This window comes from Hippopotamus amphibius, chromosome 11, assembly GCF_030028045.1.
Source record: "Hippopotamus amphibius kiboko isolate mHipAmp2 chromosome 11, mHipAmp2.hap2, whole genome shotgun sequence".
Taxonomy (NCBI): domain Eukaryota; kingdom Metazoa; phylum Chordata; class Mammalia; order Artiodactyla; family Hippopotamidae; genus Hippopotamus; species Hippopotamus amphibius.
Genome location: NC_080196.1, coordinates 6597395 through 6611660, shown reverse-complemented (window position 1 = coordinate 6611660; position 14266 = coordinate 6597395). Strand labels below are relative to the sequence as shown.

Below are 14266 nucleotides of genomic sequence, written 5' to 3'. Positions count from 1 at the left end.
AAAATATTTAAGGAATAAATGCCTATAATTTCCAAAATTGGATGAAAGAAATTACTACACAGATTCAAGAAGCTCAATAAACCAAGATAAACACAAAGAGACTCACGTCTACCACATCATGGCTAAGTTGTTGAAAGACAAAGAGAAAATCTTAAGAACATCAAGAGAAAACTGACTTGTGTGCACAAGAACAACAATAGAATTAAAAGTTGGCTTTTTATCAAAAACAGTGGAGGCCTACAGGTAGTGGAATGGCAAAACTAAAGTCCTGAAAGCAAAGCAAAACAAAACAAACCTGTCACTCAAAAATTCTATGTTCAACATTCTGTTCTTCAAAAATGAAGGAAGAATAAAGGCATTCTTAAATAAATTATGGCTGAGAGAACTGATTGCTAGCAGAACAGTTTTAGGTGAAATACTAAAGTCCTATAGACTGAAAGAATCATACCAACTGGTAACTCAAATCAAGAAGAAATAAAGAGCGCTATAAATGGAAGCTATGGGATAAATATAGAAGAGTATATGACTGTCTTTTTCACTTAAAAATTTCTTTCAAAGTTATAAGCAATAATTATAGCACCATATCCATGGCTTTATAACATATACACATGTAATATATATGACAATCAGAGCTGTAAAGAATGAAAAGGAAAAGGAGCTATACTGGAGCAAAGTTGCTATATTTTACTGGAAATAGGTCACTTTAATCTAATATAGATTGTGAGAAGTTAAGATGCATATTATAATTCCTAGAACAAACACTATAAAGGTAACATAAAAAATCAAAAGGAAACTAAAATTTTACACAAAAAATATATTTTAACATAAATGAAAGCAGTAAAAGAGGAAGAAAAATTAGACATATAGAAAATAAATGGGAAATCAGAAGACAACTCCATACTCATCAATAATCACATTCAATGTGAATCAAAAAAGCACTCTAATCGAAACGCACTGGATAAAAAGACTGGATAAAAAAAAATGAAGATCCAAATGTCTCCAAGAGAAACACATTAGAACCAGAGACACATAGGTCAAATGTAAATGATAGAAAAATACATATTATGCCAACAGTAGCTATAAGAAACCTGGAGTATCTATGTTAATACCAGAAAAAAAATAGGCTCTAAGGCAAGAAAAAGTATTACTACAAGTAGGTACATTTTATAGTGATAAAAGGGTTAATATGTCAGGAAGATATAATAATTATGAAAGTATATACACCCAAGAGAAGAGCATCCAAAATAAATGAAGAAAATGAAAGGTGAAATAGACAATTCAATCATTAGAATCAGAGTTCAGTTTCCTACTCTCAGTATTTGATAGAACTAGACAGAAAATAGTACACGTGAACAACACTGTCACGATCATGACCTAACTGAAATTTATAGAACAGACGATCCAGGAACATCAAAATGCCATTTTTTTTTTAAAAAAAAACACATACAGACTAGTCTCTAAGCTAGAGTGAATGCTAGGTTATAAAACAACTCTCGGGTAACTCAGAATGGACTGAAATTATTCAAAGTATGTTCTCCAACCACAGTGAAATAAAATTAGAAATGGGCAACAGAAAAAAATTTGGGAAATCCTTAAATATTTGGAAGTTAGACAATATATTTCTAAATAATTCATACCTCAAAGAAGAAAAGACAAGGGAAACTAGAAAGCATTTTGAACTGGATGAAAATTTGAACTCAATATATCACAATTTTTATTACACACTAAACATGGATGAACCTCAAAAACATTTCCCCAAGTTGATGCAAAAGAGCACATATTATGTTTTTCCATTTATATGATATGGTCAGAAAACTCAAATTTATCATGACAGAAGGCAGTTCAGAGGCGCCTGGGGCTGGAAGTGCGGTGCAAGATTGACTGCAAAAGGGTGTGAGGAAATTTTTGAGGTGATAAAAATGTTCTAAAACTACATGTGGTAATGGTTGCACAACTCTCTAAGTTCACCAGGAATCATTCAATTGTATACTCATAATGGTTCCATTTTTTTGGCTTGTGATTTCTACCTGAATAAAGCTTTTGAATAAACAAACACACGCATTTACCAAAAAAAAAAAAAACTAAATTTGGTCAAAATCTGGAAGATCTTTTGTAATAATTTGGTTTATTTTTGTTTATTTCTTGGAAATAACCCCCATAAGTGTTTAAATAGAAAACAAAGTCTTAGGTTAAAATATGTCACAAAGCCCCATTCTTCCTAGAGACAAACACAGGATAGCTATGGCATTACAAGTGTTCAGAATGGGTGACTCGCGGCTGTGTGTTTCTACGTACATGCATAGGTAGAAGCTCTCTTACCCAGTTAATTTGGAAGGAATCGTTGACTAGCAGCTTGAAAAAGTTCTTTTAAAGTGGGCACAAAATTAAATCACATATCCTTTAAATACTTTTTAAAATTTAACACATAAATATAAAAATAATTCTGCAGTGATTATTCTGCAATTGTTTCAACGTTAGGTCAATTATTTGTGTTTGGGTCCATTTACTTGAGTTTCCTGTTATTTTCTGGGATGAACCACGTAATGCAATTTTTTCAAGTTTACTAAGGTAAACCATGAACTTGTGCATTAATTTCAAAACCAAATGCTAGATTCTTATTAAATTTCCTCATCTATGACAGTGAAAAAACTAAGGACTAATTTTCTATACTGTTCAAAGAAAAGGTATAATGTGTTTCCGAAGAAACATTTTAGCATATGGTTTATCTCTTTTTGTACTCATGAGTCTTCTAATTATGTGATGATTAAAGTACATAATTACAATAATAAAAGCCACTGACATAAACAGGTATACATACAAAAAATGTGAGGTAAGCCTAGAACTGAGCTGGTTGAAGCAGAAGTGCATGGGCTTCAATTAATCTGGTTGATACATTGAATGGATGTTTTTTGCAGCAAGGGTTTGAAAGAGGTGTTGCCATCTATTTGGCTTCCTTATCACTATCCTGTATTCTCTGTGGCGCTCCTTGTTTTTGTATCAGTTACTTATTGGCACCCGACAGCCCAAAACACCACATTGAAATCAATATGAATAGGCAATATTTGTGGTCTGCAATTTCACTGGAACCCTCAACGTGGCTCTGCAATCTGAGCCAAGATCCTGACGGTTTTCCTTCAGTCCCAGTGGGACCTTTCAGCAATGGTCCCACACAGTTTCTTCTTTCCTCACATCTCAAACTATTTGTGTCCCCACAGCTCCATCATTCAGAAGATAAACTAGTTTTCTTTTTCACAAAAATAAAAGGCTTCATTTCTCCTCTCCGAAATACATGTAGCAAGAAAATATAAAATGTGCCCAACTTTACAGTGTCTCAGAATGAATCGAATGTTCTTTGACAGGTGTTTAAACACACAAGGAAAATAAACTTTTTCAAAAGCTAGTGGGTCGTGCTGGCTTTGACTTTCTACTTTCGAATAAATTACTTGTAGGAAATATGTCATACAACACTGACTAAAACCAATTATAAGTGACATTTTATTAGAAGGCTTTACTTAGGCTATTAAATAAGACAATTACATAACAGGATCTTTTTTCTTTACTAACTGTTTTCTTGTTGGATGGGATTGAGATTTGCTAACCTTGCAGAGCAGTAGTTCTCAGCCTTTTAGAATTTATGGTATACTTCAAGTACTGGAATATTAGTTAGCAGAGCTGAAGTAATGTAAAGTTTCAAAACAACACACAATAAGCAAAAACTACAGCACAATCATACTCTGGTATGAGTGTCTTAAGGTCTATAGTTAATTATTCACTCTGTCAGAACCACATTGGTTTTGCGTAGAAGAATTTCTGCCTTGAACTTACTTTGTTATACTCACAAGGAATATGTAAACAATTTCTAGTAAACACCAAGCTCTTACCTTGCTACCTGCATTCCTTTAGACTAAAACGAAATCTCTTAACTCTTGTTTACAACAGACAACAGATTGAATTCTGCTGTTCTTCATTTCACAGGATCCATTATGTTTGGTGTTCTGTGTGAAACACATTATTCTAACGCAATACATACTCAGTTTAAGTATCCCCTCCAAAATCATTTCACATTTCAAACGTTTGTCAAGGGCTGAGAACACACTTGTGGATTATAATAGCCTGGCTGAGAATGACTTTTACTGAGAATGGGTAATCCACACTGTAAAAATTGAGATTAGAGATGATTTGGTTTAGAGGCAACTCCATGGGATCCTACTGAAGATTTTTAAAATAGAGATTAATTTATAATATTTAAGGGCATCAAAGAGAAGGACATTTTAGAACATGGGGAAGAGTCCAGGAGAAGATTCTAGATTCTATTTACTTCTCATACTAAAATGTGTTTTGATTGAAAAAAAAACAACAGATAAAATGAACAGCAAGATACTCAAAGTTTCCTTTAGTGAGGAGACTGTATAGAGCATTTCAGTGTCCATCAGGGCCAAAAGGATTAAAACAGGAATAGAAAACAAGCAGTACAGAAGTGCATCTAAAAGTAGTGCCCTTTAATCTGGCGGAGTAGAGTCATGAAATGTTAAAAGGCCTTGTTTCTATCCTTTCGGCATCACGTGAATTCCTCAAGATAGGAATAATGATCATCTCAGAAACCTGTACAACAGAAAGACTCAAGCATTAATTTAGCAATCAATGAGCCATTGCTGCTGATCCTCCAAGCAATCGAGAAGAACTAGACATCATTATTAAACAAAAAGCACCATTCTAAATGCCAAGCATACATCATAATTTGAAATAATAATACCTTACATTTATGTAGCACTTCAGAGTTTACAAAGCACTTTCAGGTACATTATCTCATTTATCAATCTCTAAAAGAGGAAGAAAAATTTAAGGCAAAGAAAGGGATTAACATTAGTGTTGCACTGGATAAATGAGGGTGAGTTTCTAGAATAATAGAAGCCCTCAACGAATCTTTATCAGAAACTGATGAATTGCCTATCTCAACTTCATTATCCTTATCACGAGCACTTATGAGAGAAATGAAAAATTGATGAGTACCGCCATAATGAAAGAGAATAAATGTTTCTCTGTTAAAGTGAATGCATAATCTTTCCAGGAATAAAATAACAATATTCATTCATTATTAAATTCTGATAATACTGACACCAAATCTCACTTCAGCCATTGCAGGGAAATAGCGATATAGTTTGGATTGGGTGTTAAACTGTATATACATACAGAGGATATTTCCTCCCCCAAGATCGAATGTTTTGTCTTTCCCTATTGGGAAATATTTTTGGAATATATTTATGATAGAGTGAGGGCTCATTTTTTATAGATAGACTGATTACCTTCTAAAAACAGACTGAACAAATATCCAAGGGCTTACAGGAGGAATAATGTAATGTCATCTTACAACAAATGGGATTTTGTTGAGTGATCAGTTTTCATTAAAAGATTGTCATGTTTTCTTTTTTGTCCCCTACACTCTCTTAGCCCAGCTTTACACAAATATAATGTAAGAAGGATAATCTACCCCATTATGTAATTACCTACTTTCTCTAGCTGATCCTATCAATTATTTCCATTAAACTGATGGAAATTAAAATAAAAAAGGTGATATTATGCCATTAGCTACTTTAAAATGTGCATTAGTAATGTACTGAAGATACAACACTTTTGTACCATGCCCCACACTTGAACTTTCAAAGAAATGCCAAATATAAGTAAGTAAAAGAAAAACAAACAAACAAAAGGGTTTCTTCTACCAAGAGAAAACCACTGAAAAATGCAGGTTCTTTACTCCTGTTTTTTGTGATCGTGTATGTGTGCATCTTTGCTTTTGTGTGTGTGTCTGTATGAATCTCTGTGCGTATCTGTGCATGTGTGTGCATAGTCTGTAGCTGGGAATTTAAGTAACTCACCTAAAACATAGAGGTTCCCATTTCATACACTAGGAGACAGCTATCTCTACAGCACTAATGCTAAATAAGCGTGTATTCATTCCAGCCATTACAAATCATCATATCATTAAGAGTTTATTGACAGAGAAAAATATCCATGATATCCTAAATGAAAATGCATTGTAGAAATAATTATGATGCACGTATAATATTGTAATCTCCTGAAAAATCATGATGCAAAAAGGCTTAAGGGATTGAAATTATGGTTTAATGACATATTTGATAGAGATCATACCAAAATTATCCCAATAAATATAAATGTAATAAGCTGTGAGTACATATCTTGTGCGTGAAAATGTGTTAAGCCTTTAAAATATATTAAATATGATCCTACAGCCAACTTTATTACACAGACTGTATTATGCAAAAGTAGAAATGTCTCCTTTTTCACCTCACACTTAAATATCATATTGAGAAAGAGAAGAAGAAATCATTTAAGAGGAGTGAAACTTACTCTTGTCAGTCTTGGGTGGGCTCTGGCTTAAGGAGCGTTACAGGTATTACTAAGCCAATTCAAATTTCAAACTCTTTATTAGTCCTGGTTCCCTCTTGAAATAGTCCTCCTCCCATGTTAGCATTTGGGGTTAATGGCAAGGAGCCTCCCGGTGGTGTTGGAAGGAATTCCTAGTTCTTTCACTAGGCTGGTGTTGCTGAGGTGTCTTGCTTGCCTGGGAGCACTGTGCTGGCATTTTCTGTTGAACATCTTGGGCCTGAATTAATGAAGTTTACTGCTTCATTCAGAGGCCAAGAACCACCTAAAACAAAACATTAATGATCGGCTTTGAGCTTAGAACTAAAAATACAAAATCTTCAATAAGATTTCAGTCTTTGAAGTCTAAAATTCTCCAAAGAGAAAAGAATGTTCTAATTTCCCTAGATCTTTTTTAAATGAAAAGCTTGATGTTATGAGTATACAGTTTTACTCTAAGCCACGGTATTTAGAGGAAGAGGGACATGAAATAAGGCAAGTTGCTTCCACGTAAGAAGGGCAAAATTACTGCTAGTGCTACAAGAGACTTGGAGAAGGATTTGGAGGGGAAAAGTCCAGGGGAAGAGCCCTAATCAAATGGGACCCTAACATCAGATGGAGCGTCACCTCAAGAGTAGAGAGGCAAGATGATGGATATAGAGAAATATACCCTATTTCTAGCTTCCTAAGGTTTTCCTGGGATGTCTACCGTCCTCTCAGAGAAGTCCTATACTCAGCATCAAATAAAAGCTATAAAACATCAGAGAGGAGAGAGTACAATAGCAAACTAGACCTCAGATCACCCTTTATCTGTGTGTGTGTGTGTTGGGAGTGGTGGTGAGATAGATTCAAGAGTTCAGTATGATTTGGTTATGAGGTGTGGATGTACTGAGACAGGCAGGGTATCTGAAGATGCCTGAGACTGGGAGGAGAAGATTCAGTGAATGAGACTTCATGGGAGGAACCATGACCTTCACATCAGGTGGCGTATGAAATACCAGGATTCCAAGAGGGCCAGCCACATCTCGTGAACACAAAATGGGGCAGCCATGACCCACTGGGACAAGGGCATTAACTACCCAGAAAACAGGTCAAAGACTAGAGCATCTCCCTGAAATGCTATGAATATGCCTGAATTTTTGAGGATACCTAGGGAAAGAGCCAGGCAAAGGGAGAGTGAGAGTTACTGATAGAAAGCTGGTCCTGGAAATTGACTGAATTCTCCAAACTGGAACAAATGAAGTTTCATTCGTTTGGCAAGTCACTTAGGTAAAAACTGAAAATAAATGAACCTTTAAAGAGCACACAGGTCAATTTCTTGAAGGACTTTAACCTTTCAAGGGATTTTGGACTATAAAATTCTACAGTTTCTGAAATTGTCCACTTGTCTTTTGAAATGAATATTTTCTAGCATTTACAATTTCTATTTTAATTTGCAAAAACTAATTTGCTAACGGGTAAGATTTCACTTTCAAAGATTGTACTTTTCATAGAAACAAAATGTGTAACCAATTCTGTTATCTCTAGCAGGAGATCGTCTATCATATTAATTCAGAAACATCATCTTTGAGGTCATTTTGAAACTGGAAGTAGACATTTATCTTAGTTGAGTGTTTTCCTTTTCTAATCAATCTCATCAATATGAAATATCAGAAAGTTTCATATCTTTAATTTGTAAAGAGTGTAGGATAAAACAAATATTTGAATTAAGTATAAATTTTAGACATTAGATTATCAAAAGAAAGAAATTTCAATCATCAATATTGTCTTTTCTCTACTTTTTTTGAGTTATGTCAAAGCAAAGTATAGAAATGAACTTATTGTCCCCCTTGAGGAAACTGCCCAGTAAACAGTGTGCACGATATTATGGCACAGGCGTCCACATAGTGTGATATCACTGAGCATTTAGATGTTCTTTCTATTGCTAAGTAAAAATGTGGTTTTAATAGAGTGTGTACTTATGATCCCATTTTGGAAACACACATGTACATCTTTTTAGAAAAATGATTATAAAACTATATTTCAGAATACCAAAATTTGTCTTTTTTCTCTGCTTATCTGAACTTTTCACATTTTCTTTAAAAATGTGTCCTATATAGTAGCAAAATTTTTAAATTTATAAATGGAACAAAAAGAAAGCTTACTGTTTGTGTTGTTAAAAAAGTTAGTGAATCTCTGTCCTGAAAAAACAGGACACTCTGTCACATAGAAGTAAACATATACTTGACATTAGAGTAAATAACAAGTTGGACGTTGGAGATTCTCTATCTGAAGTGATCCTTGAATGATTATTTTACCTCAAACAAGTCCTTATTTCGTTTCTTTTCTCTAGCTATCTTTTCTTAAACCTGGAAGTCACAAATTGGCAACAGACACTTGATTCTATGCCACTTCTGTTTTCATTCAGGCAGCTGCTCGACATGGCTAGAATTTTGAGAGGTCAACTCAAAAAGATGATGAGACCAATAGGAACACAGCAGGTAGACCTTGCCCCAAGTCATCAAGTGCAATGAAATACACTTGATGACTTGGGGCATTTATTTTATTATAAAAATCTAAAATAAATACACAGAGTTAGAAAGGGGGCACTCTCGAAACTCCGAGGAAAGCTCTCAGCTCAGGAGAGCTGCGTTTTAATGCTCCTCTTCCAGCTCCTCCAGATGGAGGAAGGGCAAGGCCCACCAGTATTACACATAGCACTGCAAGTACCAGAGGGCAAGGCATTTTCAGAGGGAAAAACTTGACAGTTTCAGTGGCTAATAATTTTTTTTTCCTTTCTCTTTTTCAGAAATTTCCCCTAAAGATTAGGAGTGTCAGACATTGACATCAGTCTCAGAGAACTGACCCGTGAACTAATTAGAAGAGGAATTCCCCCCCATGCCCCACCTTCTTGTCAGAGAGCTGGGTCAGATGAAAGGCACCTCTGTTTACTTCCTGATCTGTCTAATTTCTGTAACAAGGACCATCCCAAACTCATCTCCCAGCAGCTGCTACAACTGAAACTCGAGAGATTGCCCCAGGCACCATGACACCTCCTCAGCGCTGCCCGACCCTGATGGATTAGCTCTCCTTAGCACAGGTGGCAATTTAACAGGAGACCAAACTTTTACACCAGTCAGAGGCCACTGAAAATTACTCCAAAGACTGCAGGTCTAAAGCAGAGCTAAGAAAACACGGGATTTTCTAAAATGTGTATCAAGTGCCCATCCTCACACCCACACTTTCCAATGGAAGATGATTACCAGAGGAAGTGGGAATGACAGGGAGCAAAGAATGGATATAATTTCAAAAAGGAAAAAAAAGTAGCATATTTTCATTAGGAGTTCTAAAACTGCATGTTTTAACCATGCAATGCAAATTTAAGGACCCATATCTGCATAAGGGCTGAGTTATGTTTCAAACAAAACATGACAATTTTTGCCTGAAAAACTTCTTACAATGATACAAAAAGCAATATCAATGATTCCTTTATTCTTTTTTACTATACAACATTTTCCATTTATTTTAAGCTACTAAACACCTTAAAAAAAGTAACAACCCGTGTCATCTTTTTCACAATAGCCCAGCATTTTAATTAAGTTGCTTGCATAAAAATGTTGGTAAACAGGGCATAACACATATACTATAATATTTCCTAACTTCCAGTGAATGCTCACAAAAGAATTTAGAAAGCAGATGAGTTGGATAGACAAAAATCATATTACTCACAAGACAGTTTGGAGGCTGAGAAAAATGACTCTGAAATGCTGACAGAAGACTCTAAATTATGGATAATGCACATGAAAGCACTTTGACACATGTAAGAAAAGATGTAACCATTATTAGAAGGTTAGAAATTAAAAGCGAAATGACAGTCCATACACTGGTATTCATATACACATATGTGATATATGCATATACGTGATGAGCTGTCAAATATTTCCTTACTTTTTTAAACACCAGGTTTTGTAAATTCTAATACAGAAATTAAAGTGATTTGGGGATTGATTTCTTTTTGCATTTTTAAAATAAAATCCCAGTTGTTGAAATCAATGGAAAGGAAGAAAAGCTTATAACATGCCTACTTGGAATGTTGGGGAAAATGTCAGATTCGTCTTACCTTTTTAGATTTTAATCTCTTATTAGCTGACCACTTCCTATGTGCACTACTGGAAAGATTCCTTTTCAAAATGAAACAGACGTGAGGAAAAAGAAATAGAAATGAAATCATGTCGTACAGGAGTAAAGTCTCAAAATGCTGCAGAACTCATATTGACTCAGATTTTCACTTCTTCATCGTCTTTTGGGTAGAAAATTGAAATAAAAATATATGGTGTCTCTTCGAAGCGAGAGAGTAGCACAGACATATATATACTACCAACTGTAAAATAGGTAGTCAGTGGGAAGTTGTTGTATAACAAAGGGAGTCCAAGTCGAGGATGGAAGATGCCTTAGAGGACTGGGGCGGGGGGGGGGGGGGACTTGGAGGGGGGAGTCAAGGAAGGGAGGGAATACGGGGATATGTGTATAAAAACAGATGATTGAACTTGGTGTACCCCCCAAAAAATAATAAATAAATAAATAAAATTAAAATTAAAAGAAAATATATGGTGTCTCTTAAGACATTTGATACCATAACTGTACTTTTTAAAAAATAAAAATATAATTTCTACTCCTATTTCTCCTAAAACTGTGTATTTTTCATATCTGCCAGACTTTCTCTAATATTAATTTTTAAGTACGTTAAACTGGTGGTTCCCTTCCTGTGTGAGCAAGAGCATCCCAAAGGGGCTGGACAGTGATCTGAGCAGGCCCTTGGGGCCGCAAATTGACCTTTTAGAACAGTTTCCCTTTTTCTTTACTGCGCCTCGCTTGCGGAGTTCCCGTGAAAGACAAAGCACTTTTCCAGGCATGTGCGCATCCCAGAATGCTGCCTGCTATTTTAATAACCCGGAGTTCATCTCATAAGGGTCCATAGAGATGTTTACAAATGAAGTACCAGGAGAGAAGCATGCTGATTTCAGCATCAGAAGGCTGAGTGGTGCGACGTGAACCAGCTTTAGGAGCCTGGGCTGGTCATTTCACGTCTGCGGACCTGATTGCTCACTGTTAAAATGAGGAGATAGGGGTGGATTCGATTTCTAAAGTCAATTTTAAGATTCACATTACAAGAGAAATTGTATTTGAATTTTTAGCACCCGGTCATATCTTATAGTACTATTAAAATTTTGTGTCATTTTTCTCTTAAAATGATCTTCACAAGTGAGCTGAGTAGTCAGTCAATGGAATACTCTGGCCACTTTTATTTCTTTTTCTATTTTTAAAGGTAATGGAAGAGACTAAGTTTGTAACTTACTGCAAGCCACAAAACAACTTAATGACAGACTAGAGAGAGGAAACCAGGACCCCTAACTTCCTAGTCAGTGTTCTGAATTATAGATGTATTTGTTTAAGAGATGTATTTTGTCAGGAAGTGCCAATTAAGAATAGGATTTGACCTTTGCTACCATTGCTGGCACATAAAAACAAAATTGAAGAAAAAAAGTTGAATTATGTTCAACCACATGCTTAAATACTTCTGGAGGTAAACGGGGTCCCAGAATATGAGTAAATAAACCCTCCTCTCTCTGTTAGAAATAGCGCCCATTCTCCACTACCCAAAATGACCCTTATATAATCTAAGAATAATTAGTAACATCTTTATTGTTTTATTACTTACAACTTTACCTTAGATCGTTTATTATAAATCTGTCTATCACTGTATCTGCCAGGCAAGGTTGAGAGCCTTTCAGTAAATATGTGCATGAATTTCCCAATCACACAGGTGCTCACATTGCAGTTTCTATGCTAAGAAAGACCTGTTTTTAAATCCCCACTTCGACACTTAGCTTTGTGACCTTCAACAGATTACTCAAATTCTCTGAGCCTGAAGTTCATCCTTCCTACCACACAGGGTTATCATTAAAGATGAAAAGAAACAATGTACATGAAGGCTTAGCACAGGACTGTTGGTTCTTATTATTAATTTTATTAATATTCTTATCTTTATGTCTGTTTCTTCTTTTCTCCCCAAAGACAGAGACATATCTTAATCATCTTTATATGCCATCCCAGAAGGAATTCAATTAGTTTTGAATGCATTAATACATAATCATTCTCTGCTTATACCAATAACTTTGTTAGATGCTTTTTTTTTCAGGTCAGCTCCTGCCCACGCATCCTGGTCATGTATCCTAGTTTACTGTGAGACCAGTGCATGGCCCCACTGGGCACACACCAGGGAGATGAGAGAGGTTGCAGAGAAGGGAGGCTGGGAAGGAGCTGGCAGATTTGAGAAGTAAGAAAAGAGAGGAGCCCTAACAAATGTCAATATTTAAAAACTGAATCACTGGAAAGAAAGTGATGTCATCCACAGAAATAGAAATCACAGAAAGAGGAATGAGATTAGGTGGGATATTAAAGAGCTCATGTGTAATCTGTTAGCAAGGAAATAGCATCACAGGCTGAGACGGCAACACATAGACAAAACTATAGAATTGTAACCTGGGAGACAGGTCAGCCTGGAGTTGTCATCTGTTTTAAGGTTTTAGTTGAAAGCAGAAGTTTAAGTTAGGCTGTTAACAAAGAGAGAATAATAGGAGAAGACATGGTTGAAGATAAATCCTTGGGAAAATATCCATTTTATGGGTTGGAAGAAGGAAATATTAATTTTTCAATATAGCTACTAAGCACTGTGTCCGAGGTTTATATAGGTACAACCTATAGCAGTAAAAAACAAATTGGTGGGTGTGATAAAAATATCATACCTTAAATGCATGACTTAAGCACATTTTAAACTAGCAAATGGGAAAATATCATCTTTTCCCAATTAACTTTCTATTTAATTTGAATACAATTTCCCATACTTCCATAGCCCAGGTTGGGATACATTGGAAGTCCACACTACATTATACCTTCTTCTAACTTCAAACTCTGCTGCACATGAGGATCACTGAGGGAACGCTTACATCTGATGTCCAGGTGGCACCCTGTAGCAATTAAATCAGAATACCTGGGTATTAGTGGTTTACAAGACCCTCGGGTGATTCCAACATGCAATAAAGTTTGGGAAACTCTTTTCTAAGGAATGTGTGAATGAAGGAATCTCTATGCCTGAGAAGGAAGTGTCAGCACGTGTACTTTGAAAGGTAGGGCTGACCATAATTTCAAGTGGTGAGATATGAGTTTCCCAGTTTCGCCTAGACCAGAACCTGGGCCATCAAAACTACGTGGAAACTCGAGGATGGAAGATGCCTTAGAGGACTGGGGCAGGGAGGGTGGGGGGGACTCGAGGGGGGGGGGGCGTCAAGGAAGGGAGGGAATATGGGGATATGTGTATAAAAAACAGTTGATTGAACCTGGTGTACCCCCCAAAAAAAATAAAATAAAATAATAATAATAAAAAAAAAAAAAAACAAAAAAAACTACGTGGAACTGTTAAAATCTCAAACTCACATTTTTTTTATATGAAAAAAGAATTGCTTTAAGACTTTATCTGTGATTAGGGAATTAAACTGACATCCAAGTTTAAGAAGTGACTCTTCTGGCTTGGAAGATGTCACAGTTACTTGACTTTGGGAAAAGTATTCAGATTTTTTTACCTGGGCCTTTATGATGAAGTCCAAGAACTCTGCAGAGTTTGCAATGTCTAGAATTGACTGTAAATGATTCACAGGAAACAAAACAAAATACAGAACATTATATATTCTCAGTAGCATACAGAGTTTAGGAGAAAGAAATTTTTATTTCAAATGCCGTTAAGATTAGCATGTATTAATGGAGAAAAAATATCAGTGCCTAGAGTGGTTTTGGTTATTTTCCTTTTTTGAAAGGTGGAACAAAAATATATTAGTTCTTCATATAT

The 14266-nt window shown here is 35.6% G+C and overlaps 1 long non-coding RNA gene across 2 annotated transcripts in view; it reads left to right on the top strand.

Annotated features, from left to right (window-relative positions):
- LOC130831327 (uncharacterized) overlaps positions 1 to 10808 on the top strand; it is a 142681-nt gene extending 131873 nt beyond the window's left edge. For both annotated transcript variants that reach the window (XR_009048038.1, XR_009048034.1), the window contains one exon: positions 9173 to 10808. This is a non-coding gene — a long non-coding RNA (uncharacterized LOC130831327). The remainder of the gene's footprint in view (positions 1 to 9172) is intronic.
- Positions 10809 to 14266: the final 3458 nt, after the last annotated feature.